This window comes from Phalacrocorax aristotelis, unplaced genomic scaffold (genome assembly GCF_949628215.1).
Source record: "Phalacrocorax aristotelis unplaced genomic scaffold, bGulAri2.1 scaffold_38, whole genome shotgun sequence".
Lineage (NCBI taxonomy): Eukaryota > Metazoa > Chordata > Aves > Suliformes > Phalacrocoracidae > Phalacrocorax > Phalacrocorax aristotelis.
Window position 1 is genome coordinate 618,955 of NW_027441119.1, and position 26,165 is coordinate 645,119.

Genomic DNA, 26,165 nt, shown 5'->3' on the forward strand with positions numbered 1-26,165 from the left:
GTACAACCCAGTACAAGCCTGTACATCCTAGTGCCTCCACAGTACATCCCAGGGCATCCCCGCACATTGTAGTGCCTCCCAGTACATCCCAGGTCCCTCCCAGTTCACTCCCAGTACACAACAGTTACCTCCCAGTACATCCCAGTACATCCTAGTAGATCCTGGGACATCCCAAATCCCTGCCAGTTCCACCCGGTACAACCCAGTACAAGCCTGTACATCCTAGTGCCTCCACGGTACATCCCAGGACATCCCCGCACATTGTAGTGCCTCCCAGTACATCCCAGTTCCCTCCCAGTACTGGGAGGGACCTGGGATGTACTGGGAGGGAACTGGGACGTACTGGGAGGGAACTGGCATGTACTGGGATGTAATGGGACGGAACTGGGATGTATTGGGAGGCACTGGGAAAGAAGTGGTAGTGAACTGGGAGGGAATTGGGATGTACGGGGATGAACTGGTAGGAAACTGGGATGTACTGGCATGGAACGGGGATGTATTGGGATGTACAGGAACAGAACTGGAATGTACTGCGATGTACTGGGAGCAAACTGGGATTTTCTGGGATGTACTGGGAGGAAACTGGGATATACTGGGAGGAAACTGGGATATACTGGGAGGCACTGGGAGGGAAGTGGGTGTCAACTGGGACATTCCAGTTTCCTCCCAGTACACCCCAGTTCCCTACCAGTGCAGCCCAGTACATCCCAGTTCCCTCCCAGTCCGTCCCAATCCCCTCCCAGTACATCCCAGTTCCCTGCCAGTATGTCCCAGTACATCCCAGTTCCCTCCCAGTACATACCAGTTCCCTCCCAGTACATACCAGTTCCCTCCCAGTACATCCTGGTACATCCCAGTTCCCACCCAGTACATCCTACTACATACCAGTTCCCTCCCAGTTCACTCCCAGTACATCCCAGTACTTCACAGTTCCCTCCCAGTACATCCCAGTACATCCCAGTTCCCCTCAGTACATAACACTTCCCTCCCAGTACATAACAGTACATCCCAGTGTCCTCACAGTACGTCCCAGTTCCCTCACAGTACATCCCAGTTTCCTCCCAGTACATCCCAGTTCCCTCCCTGTTCCTTCCCAGTACATAACAGTTACCTCCCAGTACATCCCAGTACATCCCAGTAGATCCTGGTACATCCCAAATCCCTGCCAGTTCCACCCGGTACAACCCAGTACAAGCCTGTACATCCTAGTTCCTCCACAGTACATCCCAGGGCATCCCCGCACATTGTAGTGCCTCCCAGTACATCCCAGATCCCTCCCAGTACATCCCAGATCCCTCCCAGTCTGTCCCAGTACGTCCCAGTACATCCCAGTTCCCTCACAGTACATCCCAGTTCCCTCACAGTTCACACACAGTTCACTCCCAGTTCCATTCCAGTACATCCCAGTACATGCCACTTTCCTCCAAGTAAATCCCAGTACCCTCCCACTACATTCAAGTTCCCTCCCACTTCCCTCTAAGTACATCCCAGTACTTCACAGTTCACTCCCAGTACATCCCAGTTCCCCCTCGGTACATAACAATTCCCTCCCAGTACACCCCAGTACATCCCAGTTCCCTCCCAGTATGTCCCACTACATCCCAGTTCCCTCCCAGTCCATCCCAGTTCCCTCCCAGTAAATCCCAATTCCCAACACTTTCCACCCAGTACATCCCAGTTCCCTCCCAGTACATACCAGTTCCCTCTAAGTACATCCCAGTACTTCACAGTTCCCTCCCAGTTCACTCCCAGTACACAACAGTTACCTCCCAGTACATCCCAGTACATCCTAGTAGATCCTAGGACATTTCAAATCCCTGCCAGTTCCACCCGGTACAACCGAGTACAAGCCTGTACATCCTAGTTCCTCCACAGTACATCCCTGTGCATCCCCGCACATTGTAGTGCCTTCCAGTACATCCCAGGTCCCTCCCAGTTCACTCCCAGTACACAACAGTTACCTCCCAGTACATCCCAGTACATCCCAGTAGATCCTGGTACATCCCAAATCCCTGCCAGTTCCACCCGGTACAACCCAGTACAAGCCTGTACATCCTAGTTCCTCCACGGTACATCCCAGGACATCCCCGCACAATGTAGTGCCTCCCAGTACATCCCAGCTCCCTCCCAGTACTGGGAGGGAACTGGGACGTACTGGGAGGGAACTGGGATGTACTGGGATGTAATGGGACGGAACTGGGATGTATTGGGAGGCACTGGGAAAGAAGTGGTAGTGAACCGGGAGGGAATTGGGATGTACGGGGATGAACTGGTAGGAAACTGGGATGTACTGGCATGGAACGGGGATGTATTGGGATGTACAGGAACGGAACTGGAATGTACTGCGATGTACTGGGAGCAAACTGGGATATACTGGGAGGAAACTGGGAGGAAAGTGGGTGTCAACTGGGACATTCCAGTTTCCTCCCAGTACATCCCAGTTCCCTACCAGTGCATCCCAGTCCGTCCCAGTTCCCTCCCAGTCCGTCCCAGTACATCCCAGTTCCCTCCCAGTTCACTCCCAGTACATAACAGTTACCTCCCAGTACATCCCAGTAGATCCTGGTACATCCCAAATCCCTGCCAGTTCCACCCGGTACAACGCAGTACAAGCCTGTACATCCTAGTTCCTCCACAGTACATCCCAGGGCATCCCCGCACATTGTAGTGCCTCCCAGTACATCCCAGTTCCCTCCCAGTACTGGGAGGGACCTGGGATGTACTGGGAGGGACCTGGGACGTACTGGGAGGGAACTGGGATGTACTGGGATGTAATGGGACGGAACTGGGATGTAATGGGACGGAACTGGGAAAGAAGTGGTAGTGAACCGGGAGGGAATTGGGATGTACGGGGATGAACTGGTAGGAAACTGGGATGTACTGGCATGGAACGGGGATGTATTGGGATGGACAGGAACAGAACTGGAATGTACAGCGATGTATTGGCATGTACTGGCAGCGAGCTGGGATTTACTGGGATGTACTGGGAGGAAACTGGGATATACTGGGAGGAAACTGGGATATACTGGGAGGCATTGGGAGGGAAGTGGGTGTCAACTGGGACATTCCAGTTTCCTCCCAGTACACCCCAGTTCCCTACCAGTGCAGCCCAGTACATCCCAGTTCCCTCCCAGTCCGTCCCAATCCCCTCCCAGTACATCCCAGTTCCCTGCCAGTATGTCCCAGTACATCCCAGTTCCCTCCCAGTACATACCAGTTCCCTCCCACTACATCCCAGTACATCCCAGTTCCCTCCCAGTACATACCAGTTCCCTCCCAGTACATCCCAGTTCCCTCCCGGTACATCCCACTTCCCACCCAGTACATCCTACTACATACCAGATCCCTCCCAGTTCACTCCCAGTACATCCCAGTACTTCACAGTTCCCCTCAGTACATAACACTTCCCTCCCAGTACATAACAGTACATCCCAGTGTCCTCACAGTACGTCCCAGTTCCCTCCCAGTACATCCCAGTTCCATCCCAGTACATCCCAGTTCCCTCCCTGTTCCTTCCCAGTACATAACAGTTACCTCCCAGTACATCCCAGTAGATCCTGGTACATCCCAAATCCCTGCCAGTTCCACCCGGTACAACCCAGTACAAGCCTGTACATCCTAGTTCCTCCACAGTACATCCCAGGGCATCCCCGCACATTGTAGTGCCTCCCAGTACATCCCAGTTCCCTCCCAGTACTGGGAGGGACCTGGGATGTACTGGGAGGGACCTGGGATGTACTGGGAGGGAACTGGGATGTGCTGGGATGTAATGGGACGGAACTGGGATGTAATGGGACGGAACTGGGAAAGAAGTGGTAGTGAAACGGGAGGGAATTGGGATGTACGGGGATGAACTGGTAGGGAACTGGGATGTACTGGCATGGAACGGGGATGTATTGGGATGTACAGGAACGGAACTGGAATGTACTACGATGTACTGGGATGTACTGGGAGCGAACTGGGATTTACTGGGATGTACTGGGAGGAAACTGGGATATACTGGGAGGAAACTGGGATATACTGGGAGGCATTGGGAGGGAAGTGGGTGTCAACTGGGACATTCCAGTTTCCTCCCAGTACATCCCAGTTCCCTACCAGTGCAGCCCAGTACATCCCAGTTCCCTCCCAGTCCGTCCCAATCCCCTCCCAGTACATCCCAGTTCCCTGCCAGTATGTCCCAGTACATCCCAGTTCCCTCCCAGTACATACCAGTTCCCTCCCAGTACATCCCAGTTCCCTCCCAGTTCCCTCCCACTACATCCCAGTACATCCCAGTTCCCTCCCAGTACATACCAGTTCCCTCCCAGTACATCCCAGTACATCCTGGTACATCCCAGTTCCCACCCAGTACATCCTACTACATACCAGTTCCCTCCCAGTTCACTCCCAGTACATCCCAGTACTTCACAGTTCCCTCACAGTACATCCCAGTACGTCCCAGTTCCCCTCAGTACATAACACTTCCCTCCCAGTACATACCAGTACATCCCAGTGTCCTCACGGTACGTCCCAGTTCCCTCCCAGTACATCCCAGTTCCCTCCCAGTTCACTCCCAGTACATAACAGTTACCTCCCAGTACATCCCAGTAGATCCTGGTACATCCCAAATCCCTGCCAGTTCCACCCGGTACAACCCAGTACAAGCCTGTACATCCTAGTTCCTCCACAGTACATCCCAGGGCATCCCCGCACATTGTAGTGCCTCCCAGTATATCCCAGTTCCCTCCCAGTACTGGGAGGGACCTGGGATGTACTGGGAGGGAACTGGGATGTACTGGGAGGGACCTGGGATGTACTGGGATGTAATGGGACGGAACTGGGATGTAATGGGACGGAACTGGGAAAGAAGTGGTAGTGAACCGGGAGGGAACTGGAATGTACGGGGATGAACTGGTTGGGAACTGGGATGTACTGGCATGGAATGGGGATGTATTGGGATGTACAGGAACGGAACTGGAATGTACTGCGATGTACTGGGATGTACTGGCAGCGAGCTGGGATTTACTGGGATGTACTGGGAGGAAACTGGGATATACTGGGAGGCACTGGGAGGGAAGTGGGTGTCAACTGGGACATTCCAGTTTCCTCCCAGTACATCCCAGTTCCCTACCAGTGCATCCCAGTACATCCCAGATCCCTCCCAGTACATCCCAGTTCCCTCCCAGTCCGTCCCAGTACATCCCAGTACATCCCAGTTCCCTCACAGTACATCCCAGTTCCCTCACAGTTCACACACAGTTCACTCCCAGTTCCATTCCAGTACATCCCAGTACATGCCACTTTCCTCCAAGTAAATCCCATTTCCCTCCCACTACATCCAAGTTCCCTCCCACTTCCCTCTAAGTACATCCCAGTACTTCACAGTTCACTCCCAGTACATCCCAGTTCCCCCTCGGTACATAACAGTTCCCTCCCAGTACACCCCAGTACATCCCAGTTCCCTCCCAGTATGTCCCACTACATCCCAGTTCCCTCCCAGTCCATCCCAGTTCCCTCCCAGTAAATCCCAATTCCCAACACTTTCCACCCAGTACATCCCAGTTCCCTCCCAGTACATACCAGTTCCCTCTAAGTACATCCCAGTACATCCCAGGTCCCTCCCAGTTCACTCCCAGTACACAACAGTTACCTCCCAGTACATCCCAGTACATCCTGGTACATCCCAAATCCCTGCCAGTTCCACCCGGTACAACCCAGTACAAGCCTGTACATCCTAGTTCCTCCACGGTACATCCCAGGACATCCCCGCACATTGTAGTGCCTCCCAGTACATCCCAGCTCCCTCCCAGTACTGGGAGGGAACTGGGACGTACTGGGAGGGAACTGGGATGTACTGGGATGTAATGGGACGGAACTGGGATGTAATGGGACGGAACTGGGAAAGAAGTGGTAGTGAACCGGGAGGGAATTGGGATGTACGGGGATGAACAGGTAGGAAACTGGGATGTACTGGCATGGAACGGGGATGTATTGGGATGGACAGGAACAGAACTGGAATGTACTGCGATGTATTGGGATGTACTGGCAGCGAGCTGGGATTTACTGGGATGTACTGGGAGGAAACTGGGATATACTGGGAGGAAACTGGGATATACTGGGAGGCATTGGGAGGGAAGTGGGTGTCAACTGGGACATTCCAGTTTCCTCCCAGTACACCCCAGTTCCCTACCAGTGCAGCCCAGTACATCCCAGTTCCCTCCCAGTCCGTCCCAATCCCCTCCCAGTACATCCCAGTTCCCTGCCAGTATGTCCCAGTACATCCCAGTTCCCTCCCAGTACATACCAGTTCCCTCCCAGTACATCCCAGTTCCCTCCCAGTTCCCTCCCACTACATCCCACTACATCCCAGTTCCCTCCCAGTACATACCAGTTCCCTCCCAGTACATCCCAGTACATCCTGGTACATCCCAGTTCCCACCCAGTACATCCTACTACATCCCAGTTCCCTCCCAGTTCACTCCCAGTACATCCCAGTACTTCACAGTTCCATCCCAGTACATCCCAGTACGCACCAGTTCCCCTCAGTACATAACACTTCCCTCCCAGTACATAACAGTACATCCCAGTGTCCTCACGGTACGTCCCAGTTCCCTCCCAGTACATCCCAGTTCCCTCCCAGTACATCCCAGTTCCCTCCCAGTTCACTCCCAGTACATAACAGTTACCTCCCAGTACATCCCAGTAGATCCTGGTACATCCCAAATCCCTGCCAGTTCCACCCGGTACAACCCAGTACAAGCCTGTACATCCTAGTTCCTCCACAGTACATCCCAGGGCATCCCCGCACATTGTAGTGCCTCCCAGTACATCCCAGGTCCCTCCCAGTCCGTCCCAATCCCCTCCCAGTACATCCCAGTTCCCTGCCAGTATGTCCCAGTACATCCCACTTCCCTCCCAGTACATACCAGTTCCCTCCCAGTACATCCCAGTTCCCTGCCAGTACATACCAGTTCCCTCCCAGTACATCCCAGTTCCCTCCCAGTACATCCCAGTACATAACAGTTACCTCCCAGTACATCCCAGTACATCCCAGTAGATCCTAGGACATTTCAAATCCCTGCCAGTTCCACCCGGTACAACCCAGTACAAGCCTGTACATCCTAGTTCCTCCACAGTACATCCCAGGGCATCCCCGCACATTGTAGTGCCTCCCAGTACATCCCAGTTCCCTCCCAGTACTGGGAGGGACCTGGGACGTACTGGGAGGGAATTGGGACGTACTGGGAGGGAACTGGGATGTACTGGGATGTAATGGGATGGAACTGGGAAAGAAGTGGTAGTGAACCGGGAGGGAATTGGGATGTACGGGGATGAACTGGTAGGAAACTGGGATCTACTGGCATGGAACGGGGATGTATTGGGATGTACAGGAACAGAACTGGAATGTACAGCGATGTATTGGGATGTACTGGCAGCGAGCTGGGATTTACTGGGATGTACTGGGAGGAAACTGGGATATACTGGGAGGAAACTGGGATATACTGGGAGGCATTGGGAGGGAAGTGGGTGTCAACTGGGACATTCCAGTTTCCTCCCAGTACATCCCAGTTCCCTACCAGTGCATCCCAGTCCGTCCCAGTTCCCTCCCAGTCCGTCCCAGTTCCCACCCAGTCCGTCCCAGTACATCCTACTACATACCAGTTCCCTCCCAGTTCACTCCCAGTACACAACAGTTACCTCCCAGTACGTCCCAGTTCCCTCCCAGTACGTCCCAGTACATCCCAGTTCCGTCCCAGTTCCCTACCAGTGCGTCCTAGTTCCCTCCCAGTACGTCCCAGTTCCCTCTTAGTCCATTCCAGTTCCCTCCAGTATATTCCAGTACATCCCAGTTCCCTCCAGTACATCTCAGTTCCCTCACAGTTCACACACAGTTCACTCCCAGTTCCATTCCAGTACATCCCAGTACATGCCAGTTCCCTCCCAGTACATACCAGTTCCCTCACAGTTCACACACAGTTCACTCCCAGTTCCATTCCAGTACATCCCAGTACATGCCAGTTCCCTCCCAGTACATCACACTACATCCCAGTTCCCTCCCAGTTCCTGCTAAGTACACCCCAGTACTTCACAGTTCCCTCCCAGCACATCCCAGTACGTCCCAGTTCCCCTCAGTACATAACACTTCCCTCCCAGTACATACCAGTACATCCCAGTGCCCTCACAGTACGTCCCAGTTCCCTCCCAGTCCGTCCCAATCCCCTCCCAGTACATCCCAGTTCCCTCCCAGAATGTCCCAGTACATCCCAGTTCCCTCCCAGTAAATCCCAGTTCCCTCCCAGTAAATCCCAGTTCCCTCCCAGTTCCCTCCCACTACATCCCAGTTCCCTCCCAGTACATAGCAGTTCCCTCCCACTACATCCCAGTACATCCTGGTACATCCCAGTTCCCTCCCAGTATGTCCCACTACATCCCAGTTCCCTCCCAGTACATCCCAGTTCCCTCCCAGTACATCCCAGTTCCCTCCCAGTACATCCCAGTTCCCTCCCAGTTCCTTCCCAGTACATAACAGTTACCTCCCAGTACATCCCAGTACATCCCGGTACATCCTGGTACATCCCAAATCCCTGCCAGTTCCACCCGGTACAACCCAGTACAAGCCTGTACATCCTAGTTCCTCCACAGTACATCCCAGGGCATCCCCGCACATTGTAGTGCCTCCCAGTACATCCCAGGTCCCTCCCAGTTCACTCCCAGTACACAACAGTTACCTCCCAGTACATCCCAGTACATCCTAGTAGATCCTGGTACATCCCAAATCCCTGCCAGTTCCACCCGGTACAACCCAGTACAAGCCTGTACATCCTAGTTCCTCCACGGTACATCCCAGGACATCCCCGCACATTGTAGTGCCTCCCAGTACATCCCAGTTCCCTCCCAGTACTGGGAGGGACCTGGGATGTACTGGGAGGGAACTGGGACGTACTGGGAGGGAACTGGGACGTACTGGGAGGGAACTGGGATGTACTGGGATGTAATGGGACGGAACTGGGATGTATTGGGAGGCACTGGGAAAGAAGTGGTAGTGAACCGGGAGGGAATTGGGATGTACGGGGATGAACTGGCAGGAAACTGGGATGTACTGGCATGGAACGGGGATGTATTGGGATGGACAGGAACGGAACTGGAATGTACGGCGATGTATTGGGATGTACTGGGAGCGAACTGGGATTTACTGGGATGTACTGGGAGGAAACTGGGATATACTGGGAGGAAACTGGGATATACTGGGAGGAAACTGGGAGGGAAGTGGGTGTCAACTGGGACATTCCAGTTTCCTCCCAGTACATCCCAGTTCCCTACCAGTGCAGCCCAGTACATCCCAGATCCCTCCCAGTCCCTCCCAGTACATCCCAGTACATCCCAGTTCCCTCACAGTACATCCCAGTTCCCTCCCAGTTCACACACAGTTCACTCCCAGTTCCATTCCAGTACATCCCAGTACATGCCAGTTGCCTCCCAGTTTCCTCTAAGTACATCCCAGTACTTTAAAGTTCCCTCCCAGTACATCCCAGTTCCCTCACAGTACATCCCAGTACTTCACAGTTCACTCCCACTACATCCCAGTACGTCCCAGTTCCCCCTTGGTACATAACACTTCCCTCCCAATACATCCAAGTTCCCTCCCAGTACATCCCAATCCCCTCCCAGTACATCCCAGTTCCCTGCCAGTATGTCCCAGTACATCCCAGTTCCCTCCCAGTACATACCAGTTCCCTCCCACTACATCCCAGTTCCCTCCCAGTATATCCCAGTACATCCTGGTACATCCCAGTTCCCACCCAGTACATCCTACTACATACCAGTTCCCTCCCAGTTCACTCCCAGTACATCCCCGAACTTCACAGTTCCATCCCAGTACATCCCAGTACGCACCAGTTCCCCTCAGTACATAACACTTCCCTCCCAGTACATAACAGTACATCCCAGTGTCCTCACAGTACGTCCCAGTTCCCTCCCAGTACATCCCAGTTCCCTACCAGTACGTCCCAGTTCCCTCCCAGTTCCCTCCCAGTACATAACAGTTACCTCCCAGTACATCCCAGTACATCCTGGTACATCCCAAATCCCTGCCAGTTCCACCCGGTACAACCCAGTACAAGCCTGTACATCCTAGTTCCTCCACGGTACATCCCAGGGCATCCCCGCACATTGTAGTGCCTCCCAGTACATCCCAGGTCCCTCCCAGTTCACTCCCAGTACATAACAGTTACCTCCCAGTACATCCCAGTACATCCCAGTAGATCCTGGTACATCCCAAATCCATGCCAGTTCCACCCGGTACAACCCAGTACAAGCCTGTACATCCTAGTTCCTCCACAGTACATCCCAGGGCATCCCCGCACATTGTAGTGCCTCCCAGTACATCCCAGTTCCCTCCCAGCACTGGGAGGGACCTGGGATGTACAGGAACGGAACTGGGATGTACTGGGAGGGAACTGGGACGTACTGGGAGGGAACTGGGACGTACTGGGAGGGAACTGAGATGTACTGGGATGTAATGGGACGGAACTGGGATGTATTGGGAGGCACTGGGAAAGAAGTGGTAGTGAACCGGGAGGGAATTGGGATGTACGGGGATGAACTGGTAGGAAACTGGGATGTACTGGCATGGAACGGGGATGTATTGGGATGGACAGGAACAGAACTGGAATGTACAGCGATGTATTGGGATGTACTGGGAGCGAGCTGGGATTTACTGGGATGTACTGGGAGGAAACTGGGATATACTGGGAGGAAACTGGGATATACTGGGAGGCATTGGGAGGGAAGTGGGTGTCAACTGGTACATTCCAGTTTCCTCCCAGTACATCCCTGTTCCCTACCAGTGCAGCCCAGTACATCCCAGTTCCCACCCAGTACATCCTACTACATACCAGTTCCCTCCCAGTTCACTCCCAGTACATCCCAGTACTTCACAGTTCCCTCCCAGTACATCCCAGTACGTCCCAGTTCCCCTCAGTACATAACACTTCCCTCCCAGTACATAACAGTACATCCCAGTGTCCTCACAGTACGTCCCAGTTCCCTCACAGTACATCCCAGTTCCCTCCCAGTTCCTTCCCAGTACATAACAGTTACCTCCCAGTACATCCCAGTACATCCCAGTAGATCCTGGTACATCCCAAATCCCTGCTAGTTCCACCCGGTACAACCCAGTACAAGCCTGTACATCCTAGTTCCTCCACAGTACATCCCAGGGCATCCCCGCACATTGTAGTGCCTCCCAGTACATCCCAGTTCCCTCCCAGTACTGGGAGGGACCTGGGATGTACTGGGAGGGACCTGGGATGTACTGGGAGGGAACTGGGATGTACTGGGAGGGAACTGGGATGTACTGGGATGTAATGGGACGGAACTGGGATGTAATGGGACGGAACTGGGAAAGAAGTGGTAGCGAACCGGGAGGGAATTGGGATGTACGGGGATGAACTGGTAGGGAACTGGGATGTACTGGCATGGAACGGGAATGTATTGGGATGGACAGGAACAGAACTGGAATGTACAGCGATGTATTGGGATGTACTGGCAGCGAGCTGGGATTTACTGGGATGTACTGGGAGGAAACTGGGATATACTGGGAGGCACTGGGAGGGAAGTGGGTGTCAACTGGGACATCCCAGATCCCTCCCAGTCCCTCCCAGTACATCCCAGTACATCCCAGTTCCCTCCCAGTTCACACACAGTTCACTCCCAGTTCCATTCCAGTACATCCCAGTACATGCCAGTTGCCTCCCAGTTTCCTCTAAGTACATCCCAGTACTTTAAAGTTCCCTCCCAGTACATCCCAGTTCCCTCACAGTACATCGCAGTACTTCACAGTTCACTCCCACTACATCCCAGTACGTCCCAGTTCCCCCTTGGTACATAACACTTCCCTCCCAATACATCCAAGTTCCCTCCCAGTACATCCCAATCCCCTCCCAGTACATCCCAGTTCCCTGCCAGTATGTCCCAGTACATCCCAGTTCCCTCCCAGTACATACCAGTTCCCTCCCAGTACATACCAGTTCCCTCCCAGTTCCCTCCCACTACATCCCAGTTCCCTCCCAGTACATACCAGTTCCCTCTCAGTACATCCCAGTACATCCTGGTACATCCCAGTTCCCACCCAGTACATCCTACTACATACCAGTTCCCTCCCAGTTCACTCCCAGTACATCCCAGTACTTCACAGTTCCATCCCAGTACATCCCAGTACGCACCAGTTCCCCTCTGTACATAACACTTCCCTCCCAGTACATAACAGTACATCCCAGTGTCCTCACAGTACGTCCCAGTTCCCTCCCAGTACATCCCAGTACCCTACCAGTACGTCCCAGTTCCCTCCCAGTTCACTCCCAGTACATAACAGTTACCTCCCAGTACATCCCAGTACATCCCAGTACATCCCAAATCCCTGCCAGTTCCACCCGGTACAACCCAGTACAAGCCTGTACATCCTAGTTCCTCCACAGTACATCCCAGGGCATCCCCGCACATTGTAGTGCCTCCCAGTACATCCCAGGTCCCTCCCAGTACTGAGAGGGAACTGGGATGTACTGGGAGGGAACTGGGACGTACTGGGAGGGAACTGGGATGTACTGGGATGTAATGGGACGGAACTGGGATGTATTGGGAGACACTGGGAAAGAAGTGGTAGTGAACCGGGAGGGAATTGGGATGTACGGGGATGAACTGGTAGGAAACTGGGATGTACTGGCATGGAACGGGGATGTATTGGGATGTACAGGAACGGAACTGGAATGTACTGCGATGTACTGGGAGCAAACTGGGATTTACCGGGATGTACTGGGAGGAAACTGGGATATACTGGGAGGAAACTGGGATATACTGGGAGGCATTGGGAGGGAAGTGGGTGTCAACTGGGACATTCCAGTTTCCTCCCAGTACATCTCAGTTCCCTACCAGTGCAGCCCAGTACATCCCAGTTCCCTCCCAGTCCGTCCCAATCCCCTCCCAGTACATCCCAGTTCCCTGCCAGTATGTCACAGTACATCCCAGTTCCCTCCCAGTACATCCCAGTTCCCTCCCAGTACATCCCAGTTCCCTCCCAGTTCCCTCCCACTACATCCCAGTACATCCCAGTTCCCTCCCAGTACATACCAGTTCCCTCCCAGTACATCCCGGTACATCCCAGTTCCCACCCAGTACATCCTACTACATACCAGTTCCCTCCCAGTTCACTCCCAGTACATCCCAGTACTTCACAGTTCTCTCCCAGTACATCCCAGTACGTCCCAGTTCCCCTCAGTACATAACACTTCCCTCCCAGTACATACCAGTACATCCCAGTGTCCTCACAGTACGTCCCAGTTCCCTCCCAGTACATCCCAGTTCCCTCCCTGTTCCTTCCCAGTACATAACAGTTACCTCCCAGTACATCCCAGTAGATCCTGGTACATCCCAAATCCCTGCCAGTTCCACCCGGTACAACCCAGTACAAGCCTGTACATCCTAGTTCCTCCACAGTACATCCCACGGCATCCCCGCACATTGTAGTGCCTCCCAGTACATCCCAGTTCCCTCCCAGTACTGGGAGGGAACTGGGATGTACTGGGAGGGAACTGGGATGTACTGGGATGTAATGGGACGGAACTGGGATGTAATGGGACGGAACTGGGAAAGAAGTGGTAGTGAACCGGGAGGGAATTGGGATGTACGGGGATGAACTGGTAGGGAACTGGGATGTACTGGCATGGAACGGGGATGTATTGGGATGTACAGGAACAGAACTGGAATGTACAGCGATGTATTGGCATGTACTGGCAGCGAGCTGGGATTTACTGGGATGTACTGGGAGGAAACTGGGATATACTGGGAGGAAACTGGGATATACTGGGAGGCATTGGGAGGGAAGTGGGTGTCAACTGGGACATTCCAGTTTCCTCCCAGTACATCCCAGTTCCCTACCAGTGCAGCCCAGTACATCCCAGTTCCCTCCCAGTCCGTCCCAATCCCCTCCCAGTACATCCCAGTTCCCTGCCAGTATGTCCCAGTACATCCCAGTTCCCTCCCAGTACATACCAGTTCCCTCCCAGTACATACCAGTTCCCTCCCAGTTCCCTCCCACTACATCCCAGTACATCCCAGTTCCCTCCCAGTACATACCAGTTCCCTCCCAGTACATCCCAGTACATCCTGGTACATCCCAGTTCCCACCCAGTACATCCTACTACATACCAGTTCCCTCCCAGTTCACTCCCAGTACATCCCAGTACTTCACAGTTCCCTCCCAGTACATCCCAGTACGTCCCAGTTCCCCTCAGTACATAACACTTCCCTCCCAGTACATACCAGTACATCCCAGTGTCCTCACAGTACGTCCCAGTTCCCTCCCAGTACATCCCAGTTCCCTCCCAGTTCCTTCCCAGTACATAACAGTTACCTCCCAGTACATCCCAGTAGATCCTGGTACATCCCAAATCCCTGCCAGTTCCACCCGGTACAACCCAGTACAAGCCTGTACATCCTAGTTCCTCCACAGTACATCCCAGGGCATCCCCGCACATTGTAGTGCCTCCCAGTACATCCCAGCTTCCTCCTAGTACTGGGAGGGACCTGGGATGTACTGGGAGGGAACTGGGATGTACTGGGATGTAATGGGACGGAACTGGGATGTAATGGGACGGAACTGGGAAAGAAGTGGTAGTGAACCGGGAGGGAATTGGGATGTACGGGGATGAACTGGTAGGGAACTGGGATGTACTGGCATGGAACGGGGATGTATTGGGATGTACAGGAACGGAACTGGAATGTACTGTGATGTACTGGGATGTACTGGGAGCAAACTGGGATTTACTGGGATGTACTGGGAGGAAACTGGGATATACTGGGAGGCACTGGGAGGGAAGTGGGTGTCAACTGGGACATTCCAGTTTCCTCCCAGCACATCCCAGCTCCCTACCAGTGCAGCCCAGTACATCCCAGATCCCTCCCAGTACATCCCAGTTCCCTCCCAGTCCGTCCCAGTACATCCCAGTACATCCCAGTTCCCTCACAGTACATCCCAGTTCCCTCACAGTTCACACACAGTTCACTCCCAGTTCCATTCCAGTACATCCCAGTACATGCCACTTTCCTCCAAGTAAACCCCAGTTCCCTCCCACTACATCCAAGTTCCCTCCCACTTCCCTCTAAGTACATCCCAGTACTTCACAGTTCACTCCCAGTACATCCCAGTTCCCCCTCGGTACATAACAGTTCCCTCCCAGTACACCCCAGTACATCCCAGTTCCCTCCCAGTATGTCCCACTACATCCCAGTACCCTCCCAGTAAATCCCAATTCCCAACACTTTCCACCCAGTACATCCCAGTTCCCTCCCAGTACATACCAGTTCCCTCCCAGTACATACCAGTACTTCACAGTTCTCTCCCAGTTCACTCCCAGTACATCCCAGTTCCCTCTAAGTACATCCCAATACTTCATAGTTCCCTCCCAGCACGTCCCAGTACATCCCAGTTCCCCTCAGTACATAACACTTCCCTCCCAGTACATACCAGTACATCCCAGTGTCCTCACAGTACATCCCAGTTCCCTCCCAGTACATCCCAGTTCTCTCCCAGTTCACTCCCAGTACACAACAGTTACCTCCCAGTACATCCCAGTACATCCCAGTAGATCCTGGTACATCCCAAATCCCTGCCAGTTCCACCCGGTACAACCCAGTACAAGCCTGTACATCCTAGTTCCTCCACGGTACATCCCAGGGCATCCCCGCACATTGTAGTGCCTCCCAGTACATCCCAGTTCCCTCCCAGTACTGGGAGGGAACTGGGATGTACTGGGAGGGAACTGGGACGTACTGGGAGGGAACTGGGATGTACTGAGATGTAATGGGACGGAACTGGGATGTATTGGGAGGCACTGGGAAAGAAGTGGTAGTGAACCGGGAGGGAACTGGAATGTACGGGGATGAACTGGTAGGAAACTGGGATGTACTGGCATGGAACGGGGATGTATTGGGATGTACAGGAACGGAACTGGAATGTACTGCGATGTACTGGGATGTACTGGGAGCAAACTGGGATTTACTGGGATGTACTGGGAGGAAACTGGGATATACTGGGAGGAAACTGGGATATACTGGGAGGCATTGGGAGGGAAGTGGGTGTCAACTGGGACATTCCAGTTTCCTCCCAGTACATCTCAGTTCCCTACCAGTGCAGCCCAGTACATCCCAGTTCCCTCCCAGTCCGTCCCAATCCCCTCCCAGTACATCCCAGTTCCCTGCCAGTATGTCACAGTACATCCCAGTTCCCTCCCAGTACATCCCAGTTCCCTCCCAGTACATCCCAGTTCCCTCCCAGTTCCCTCCCACTACATCCCAGTACATCCCAGTTCCCTCCCAGTACATACCAGTTCCCTCCCAGTACATCCCAGTACATCCTGGTACATCCCAGTTCCCACCCAGTACATCCTACTACATACCAGTTCCCTCCCAGTTCACTCCCAGTACATCCCAGTACTTCACAGTTCTCTCCCAGTACATCCCAGTACGTCCCAGTTCCCCTCAGTACATAACACTTCCCTCCCAGTACATACCAGTACATCCCAGTGTCCTCACAGTACGTCCCAGTTCCCTCCCAGTACATCCCAGTTCCCTCCCTGTTCCTTCCCAGTACATAACAGTTACCTCCCAGTACATCCCAGTAGATCCTGGTACATCCCAAATCCCTGCCAGTTCCACCCGGTACAACCCAGTACAAGCCTGTACATCCTAGTTCCTCCACAGTACATCCCACGGCATCCCCGCACATTGTAGTGCCTCCCAGTACATCCCAGTTCCCTCCCAGTACTGGGAGGGAACTGGGATGTACTGGGAGGGAACTGGGATGTACTGGGATGTAATGGGACGGAACTGGGATGTAATGGGACGGAACTGGGAAAGAAGTGGTAGTGAACCGGGAGGGAATTGGGATGTACGGGGATGAACTGGTAGGGAACTGGGATGTACTGGCATGGAACGGGGATGTATTGGGATGTACAGGAACAGAACTGGAATGTACAGCGATGTATTGGCATGTACTGGCAGCGAGCTGGGATTTACTGGGATGTACTGGGAGGAAACTGGGATATACTGGGAGGAAACTGGGATATACTGGGAGGCATTGGGAGGGAAGTGGGTGTCAACTGGGACATTCCAGTTTCCTCCCAGTACATCCCAGTTCCCTACCAGTGCAGCCCAGTACATCCCAGTTCCCTCCCAGTCCGTCCCAATCCCCTCCCAGTACATCCCAGTTCCCTGCCAGTATGTCCCAGTACATCCCAGTTCCCTCCCAGTACATCCCAGTTCCCTCCCAGTACATCCCAGTTCCCTCCCAGTTCCCTCCCACTACATCCCAGTTCCCTCCCAGTACATACCAGTTCCCTCCCAGTTCACTCCCAGTACATCCCAGTACTTCACAGTTCCCTCCCAGTACATCCCAGTACGTCCCAGTTCCCCTCAGTACATAACACTTCCCTCCCAGTACATACCAGTACATCCCAGTGTCCTCACGGTACGTCCCAGTTCCCTCCCAGTACATCCCAGTTCCCTACCAGTACATCCCAGTTCCCTCCCTGTTCCTTCCCAGTACATAACAGTTACCTCCCAGTACATCCCAGTAGATCCTGGTACATCCCAAATCCCTGCCAGTTCCACCCGGTACAACGCAGTACAAGCCTGTACATCCTAGTTCCTCCACAGTACATCCCACGGCATCCCCGCACATTGTAGTGCCTCCCAGTACATCCCAGTTCCCTCCCAGTACTGGGAGGGAACTGGGATGTACTGGGAGGGAACTGGGACGTACTGGGAGGGACCTGGGATGTACTGGGATGTAATGGGACGGAACTGGTATGTAATGGGACGGAACTGGGAAAGAAGTGGTAGTGAACCGGGAGGAATTGGGATGTACGGGGATGAACTGGTAGGGAACTGGGATGTACTGGCATGGAACGGGGATGTATTGGGATGTCAGGAACGGAACTGGAATGTACTGGGATGTACTGGGATGTACTGGGAGCAAACTGGGATTTACTGGGATGTACTGGGAGGAAACTGGGATATACTGGGAGGCACTGGGAGGGAAGTGGGTGTCAACTGGGACATTCCAGTTTCCTCCCAGTACATCCCAGTTCCCTACCAGTGCAGCCCAGTACATCCCAGATCCCTCCCAGTACATCCCAGTTCCCTCCCAGTCCGTCCCAGTACATCCCAGTACATCCCAGTTCCCTCACAGTACATCCCAGTTCCCTCACAGTTCACACACAGTTCACTCCCAGTTCCATTCCAGTACATCCCAGTACATGCCACTTTCCTCCAAGTAAACCCCAGTTCCCTCCCACTACATCCAAGTTCCCTCCCACTTCCCTCTTAGTACATCCCAGTACTTCACAGTTCACTCCCACTACATCCCAGTTCCCCCTCGGTACATAACAGTTCCCTCCCAGTACACCCCAGTACATCCCAGTTCCCTCCCAGTATGTCCCACTACATCCCAGTTCCCTCCCAGTCCATCCCAGTTCCCTCCCAGTAAATCCCAATTCCCAACACTTTCCACCCAGTACATCCCAGTTCCCTCCCAGTACATCCCAGTTCCCTCCCAGTACATCCCAGTACTTCACAGTTCCCTCCCAGTTCACTCCCAGTTCCCTCCCAGTACATCCCAGTTCCCTCTAAGTACATCCCAATACTTCATAGTTCCCTCCCAGCACGTCCCAGTACGTCCCAGTTCCCCTCAGTACATAACACTTCCCTCCCAGTACATAACAGTACATCCCAGTGTCCTCACAGTACGTCCCAGTTCCCTCCCAGTACATCCCAGTTCCCTCCCTGTTCCTTCCCAGTACATAACAGTTACCTCCCAGTACATCCCAGTAGATCCTGGTACATCCCAAATCCCTGCCAGTTCCACCCGGTACAACCCAGTACAAGCCTGTACATCCTAGTTCCTCCACAGTACATCCCAGGGCATCCCCGCACATTGTAGTGCCTCCCAGTACATCCCAGTTCCCTCCCAGTACTGGGAGGGACCTGGGATGTACTGGGAGGGAACTGGGATGTACTGGGATGTAATGGGACGGAACTGGGATGTATTGGGAGGCACTGGGAAAGAAGTGGTAGTGAACCGGGAGGGAATTGGGATGTACGGGGATGAACTGGTAGGAAACTGGGATGTACTGGCATGGAACGGGGATGTATTGGGATGTACAGGAACAGAACTGGAATGTACAGCGATGTATTGGCATGTACTGGGAGCAAGCTGGGATTTACTGGGATGTACTGGGAGGAAACTGGGATATACTGGGAGGCATTGGGAGGGAAGTGGGTGTCAACTGGGACATTCCAGTTTCCTCCCAGTACATCCCAGTTCCCTACCAGTGCAGCCCAGTACATCCCAGTTCCCTCCCAGTCCGTCCCAAACCCCTCCCAGTACATCCCAGTTCCCTGCCAGTATGTCCCAGTACATCCCAGTTCCCTCCCAGTACATCCCAGTTCCCTCCCAGTACATACCAGTTCCCTCCCAGTACATCCCAGTACATCCCAGTTCCCACCCAGTACATCCTACTACATACCAGTTCCCTCCCAGTTCACTCCCAGTACATCCCAATACTTCACAGTTCCATCCCAGTACATCCCAGTACGCACCAGTTCCCCTCAGTACATAACACTTCCCTCCCAGCACATAACAGTACATCCCAGTGTCCTCACAGTACGTCCCAGTTCCCTCACAGTACATCCCAGTTTCCTCCCTGTTCCTTCCCAGTACATAACAGTTACCTCCCAGTACATCCCAGTAGATCCTGGTACATCCCAAATCCCTGCCAGTTCCACCCGGTACAACCCAGTACAAGCCTGTACATCCTAGTTCCTCCACGGTACATCCCAGGACATCCCCGCACATTGTAGTGCCTCCCAGTACATCCCAGTTCCCTCCCAGTACTGGGAGGGACCTGGGATGTACTGGGAGGGACCTGGGATGTACTGAGATGTAATGGGACGGAACTGGGATGTATTGGGAGGCACTGGGAAAGAAGTGGTAGTGAACCGGGAGGGAACTGGGATGTACGGGGATGAACTGGTAGGAAACTGGGATGTACTGGCATGGAACGGGGATGTATTGGGATGTACAGGAACGGAACTGGAATGTACTGGGATGTACTGGGAGCAAACTGGGATTTACTGGGATGTACTGGGAGGAAACTGGGATATACTGGGAGGAAACTGGGATATACTGGAAGGCATTGGGAGGGAAGTGGGTGTCAACTGGGACATTCCAGTTTCCTCCCAGTACATCTCAGTTCCCTACCAGTGCAGCCCAGTACATCCCAGTTCCCTCCCAGTCCGTCCCAATCCCCTCCCAGTACATCCCAGTTCCCTGCCAGTATGTCCCAGTACATCCCAGTTCCCTCCCAGTACATACCAGTTCCCTCCCAGTACATACCAGTTCCCTCCCAGTTCCCTCCCACTACATCCCAGTACATCCCAGTTCCCTCCCAGTACATACCAGTTCCCTCCCGGTACATCCCAGTTCCCACCCAGTACATCCTACTACATACCATTTCCCTCCCAGTTCCCTCCCAGTACATCCCAGTACTTCACAGTTCCCTCCCAGTACATCCCAGTACGTCCCAGTTCCCCTCAGTACATAACACTACATCCCAGTGTCCTCACAGTACGTCCCAGTTCCCTCACAGTACATCCCAGTTCCCTACCAGTACATCCCAGTTCCCTCCCTGTTCCTTCCCAGTACATAACAGTTACCTCCCAGTACATCCCAGTAGATCCTGGTACATCCCAAATCCCTGCCAGTTCCACCCGGTACAACCCAGTACAAGCCTGTACATCCTAGTTCCTCCACAGTACATCCCAGGGCATCCCCGCACATTGTAGTGCCTCCCAGTACATCCCAGTTCCCTCCCAGTACTGGGAGGGACCTGGGATGTACTGGGAGGGACCTGGGATGTACTGGGAGGGACCTGGGATGTACTGGGAGGGACCTGGGATGTACTGGGAGGGACCTGGGATGTACTGGGATGTAATGGGACGGAACTGGGAAAGAAGTGGTAGTGAACCGGGAGGGAATTGGGATGTACGGGGATGAACTGGTAGGGAACTGGGATGTACTGGCATGGAACGGGGATGTATTGGGATGTACAGGAACAGAACTGGAATGTACAGCGATGTATTGGCATGTACTGGCAGCGAGCTGGGATTTACTGGGATGTACTGGGAGGAAACTGGGATATACTGGGAGGAAACTGGGATATACTGGGAGGCATTGGGAGGGAAGTGGGTGTCAACTGGGACATTCCAGTTTCCTCCCAGTACATCCCAGTTCCCTACCAGTGCAGCCCAGTACATCCCAGTTCCCTCCCAGTCCGTCCCAATCCCCTCACAGTACATCCCAGTTCCCTGCCAGTATGTCCCAGTACATCCCAGTTCCCTCCCAGTACATCCCAGTTCCCTCCCAGTACATACCAGTTCCCTCCCAGTACATCCCAGTACATCCCAGTTCCCACCCAGTACATCCTACTACATACCAGTTCCCTCCCAGTTCACTCCCAGTACATCCCAGTACTTCACAGTTCCATCCCAGTACATCCCAGTACGCACCAGTTCCCCTCAGTACATAACACTTCCCTCCCAGCACATAACAGTACATCCCAGTGTCCTCACAGTACGTCCCAGTTCCCTCACAGTACATCCCAGTTTCCTCCCAGTACATCCCAGTTCCCTCCCTGTTCCTTCCCAGTACATAACAGTTACCTCCCAGTACATCCCAGTAGATCCTGGTACATCCCAAATCCCTGCCAGTTCCACCCGGTACAACCCAGTACAAGCCTGTACATCCTAGTTCCTCCACGGTACATCCCAGGACATCCCCGCACATTGTAGTGCCTCCCAGTACATCCCAGTTCCCTCGCAGTACTGGGAGGGAACTGGGATGTACTGGGAGGGAACTGGGATGTACTGAGATGTAATGGGACGGAACTGGGATGTATTGGGAGGCACTGGGAAAGAAGTGGTAGTGAACCGGGAGGGAACTGGGATGTACGGGGATGAACTGGTAGGAAACTGGGATGTACTGGCATGGAACGGGGATGTATTGGGATGTACAGGAACAGAACTGGAATGTACAGCGATGTATTGGCATGTACTGGGAGCAAGCTGGGATTTACTGGGATGTGCTGGGAGGAAACTGGGATATACTGGGAGGAAACTGGGATATACTGGGAGGCATTGGGAGGGAAGTGGGTGTCAACTGGGACATTCCAGTTTCCTCCCAGTACATCCCAGTTCCCTACCAGTGCAGCCCAGTACATCCCAGTTCCCTCCCAGTCCGTCCCAATCCCCTCCCAGTACATCCCGGTTCCCTGCCACTATGTCCCAGTACATCCCAGTTCCCTCCCAGTACATCCCAGTTCCCTCCCAGTACATCCCAGTTCCCTCCCAGTTCCCTCCCACTACATCCCAGTACATCCCAGTTCCCTCCCAGTACATACCAGTTCCCTCCCAGTACATCCTGGTACATCCCACTACATACCAGTTCCCTCCCAGTTCACTCCCAGTACATCCCAGTACTTCACAGTTCCCTCCCAGTACATCCCAGTACGTCCCAGTTCCCCTCAGTACATAACACTTCCCTCCCAGTACATAACAGTACATCCCAGTGTCCTCACGGTACGTCCCAGTTCCCTCCCAGTACATCCCAGTTCCCTACCAGTTCACTCCCAGTACATAACAGTTACCTCCCAGTACATCCTAGTAGATCCTGGTACATTCCAAATCCCTGCCAGTTCCACCCGGTACAACCCAGTACAAGCCTGTACATCCTAGTTCCTCCACAGTACATCCCAGGGCATCCCCGCACATTGTAGTGCCTCCCAGTACATCCCAGTTCCCTCCCAGTACTGGGAGGGACCTAGGATTAACGGGGAGGGACCTGGGATGTACTGGGAGGGACCTGGGATGTACTGGGAGGGAACTGGGATGTACTGGGATGTAATGGGACGGAACTGGGATGTATTGGGAGGCACTGGGAAAGAAGTGGTAGCGAACCGGGAGGGAATTGGGATGTACGGGGATGAACTGGTAGGGAACTGGGATGTACTGGCATGGAACGGGGATGTATTGGGATGTACAGGAACGGAACTAGAATGTACAGGGATGTACTGGGAGCAAACTGGGATTTACTGGGATGTACTGGGAGGAAACTGGGAGGAAAGTGGGTGTCAACTGGGACATTCCAGTTTCCTCCCAGTACATCCCAGTTCCCTACCAGTGCATCCCAGTCCGTCCCAGTTCCCTCCCAGTCCGTCCCAGTACATCCCAGTTCCCTCCCAGTTCACTCCCAGTACATAACAGATACCTCCCAGTACATCCCAGTACATCCCAGTAGATCCTGGTACATCCCAAATCCCTGCCAGTTCCACCCGGTACAACCCAGTACAAGCCTGTACATCCTAGTTCCTCCACAGTACATCCCAGGGCATCCCCGCACATTGTAGTGCCTCCCAGTACATCCCAGGTCCCTCCCAGTACTGGGAGGGACCTGGGATGTACTGGGAGGGAACTGGGACGTACTGGGAGGGAACTGGGATGTACTGGGATGTAATGGGACGGAACTGGGATGTATTGGGAGGCACTGGGAAAGAAGTGGTAGTGAACCGGGAGGGAATTGGGATGTACGGGGATGAACTGGTAGGAAACTGGGATGTACTGGCATGGAACGGGGATGTATTGGGATGTACAGGAACGGAACTGGAATGTACTGCGATGTACTGGGAGCAAACTGGGATTTACTGGGATGTACTGGGAGGAAACTGGGATATACTGGGAGGAAACTGGGATATACTGGAAGGCATTGGGAGGGAAGTGGGTGTCAACTGGGACATTCCAGTTTCCTCCCAGTACATCTCAGTTCCCTACCAGTGCAGCCCAGTACATCCCAGTTCCCTCCCAGTCCGTCCCAATCCCCTCCCAGTACATCCCAGTTCCCTGCCAGTATGTCCCAGTACATCCCAGTTCCCTCCCAGTACATACCAGTTCCCTCCCAGTACATACCAGTTCCCTCCCAGTTCCCTCCCACTACATCCCAGTACATCCCAGTTCCCTCCCAGTACATACCAGTTCCCTCCCGGTACATCCCAGTTCCCACCCAGTACATCCTACTACATACCATTTCCCTCCCAGTTCACTCCCAGTACATCCCAGTACTTCACAGTTCCCTCCCAGTACATCCCAGTACGTCCCAGTTCCCCTCAGTACATAACACTACATCCCAGTGTCCTCACAGTACGTCCCAGTTCCCTCACAGTACATCCCAGTTCCCTACCAGTACATCCCAGTTCCCTCCCTGTTCCTTCCCAGTACATAACAGTTACCTCCCAGTACATCCCAGTAGATCCTGGTACATCCCAAATCCCTGCCAGTTCCACCCGGTACAACCCAGTACAAGCCTGTACATCCTAGTTCCTCCACAGTACATCCCAGGGCATCCCCGCACATTGTAGTGCCTCCCAGTACATCCCAGTTCCCTCCCAGTACTGGGAGGGACCTGGGATGTACTGGGAGGGACCTGGGATGTACTGGGAGGGACCTGGGATGTACTGGGAGGGACCTGGGATGTACTGGGATGTAATGGGACGGAACTGGGAAAGAAGTGGTAGTGAACCGGGAGGGAATTGGGATGTACGGGGATGAACTGGTAGGGAACTGGGATGTACTGGCATGGAACGGGGATGTATTGGGATGTACAGGAACAGAACTGGAATGTACAGCGATGTATTGGCATGTACTGGCAGCGAGCTGGGATTTACTGGGATGTACTGGGAGGAAACTGGGATATACTGGGAGGAAACTGGGATATACTGGGAGGCATTGGGAGGGAAGTGGGTGTCAACTGGGACATTCCAGTTTCCTCCCAGTACATCCCAGTTCCCTACCAGTGCAGCCCAGTACATCCCAGTTCCCTCCCAGTCCGTCCCAATCCCCTCACAGTACATCCCAGTTCCCTGCCAGTATGTCCCAGTACATCCCAGTTCCCTCCCAGTAAATCCCAGTTCCCTCCCAGTAAATCCCAGTACATCCCAGTTCCCACCCAGTACATCCTACTACATACCAGTTCCCTCCCAGTTCACTCCCAGTACATCCCAGTACTTCACAGTTCCCTCCCAGTACATCCCAGTACGTCCCAGTTCCCCTCAGTACATAACACTTCCCTCCCAGTACATAACAGTACATCCCAGTGTCCTCACAGTACGTCCCAGTTCCCTCACAGTACATCCCAGTTCCCTACCAGTACATCCCAGTTCCCTCCCTGTTCCTTCCCAGTACATAACAGTTACCTCCCAGTACATCCCAGTAGATCCTGGTACATCCCAAATCCCTGCCAGTTCCACCCGGTACAACCCAGTACAAGCCTGTACATCCTAGTTCCTCCACAGTACATCCTACGGCATCCCCGCACATTGTAGTGCCTCCCAGTACATCCCAGATCCCTCCCAGTACATCCCAGATCCCTCCCAGTCTGTCCCAGTACGTCCCAGTACATCCCAGTTCCCTCACAGTTCACACACAGTTCACTCCCAGTTCCATTCCAGTACATCCCAGTACATGCCACTTTCCTCCAAGTAAATCCCAGTTCCCTCCCACTACATTCAAGTTCCCTCCCACTTCCCTCTAAGTACATCCCAGTACTTCACAGTTCACTCCCACTACATCCCAGTTCCCCCTCGGTACATAACAATTCCCTCCCAGTACACCCCAGTACATCCCAGTTCCCTCCCAGTATGTCCCACTACATCCCAGTTCCCTCCCAGTCCATCCCAGTTCCCTCCCAGTAAATCCCAATTCCCAACACTTTCCACCCAGTACATCCCAGTTCCCTCCCAGTACATCCCAGTTCCCTCTAAGTACATCCCAGTACTTCACAGTTCCCTCCCAGTTCACTCCCAGTACACAACAGTTACCTCCCAGTACATCCCAGTACATCCTAGTAGATACTAGGACATTTCAAATCCCTGCCAGTTCCACCCGGTACAACCGAGTACAAGCCTGTACATCCTAGTTCCTCCACAGTACATCCCTGTGCATCCCCGCACATTGTAGTGCCTTCCAGTACATCCCAGGTCCCTACCAGTTCACTCCCAGTACACAACAGTTACCTCCCAGTACAT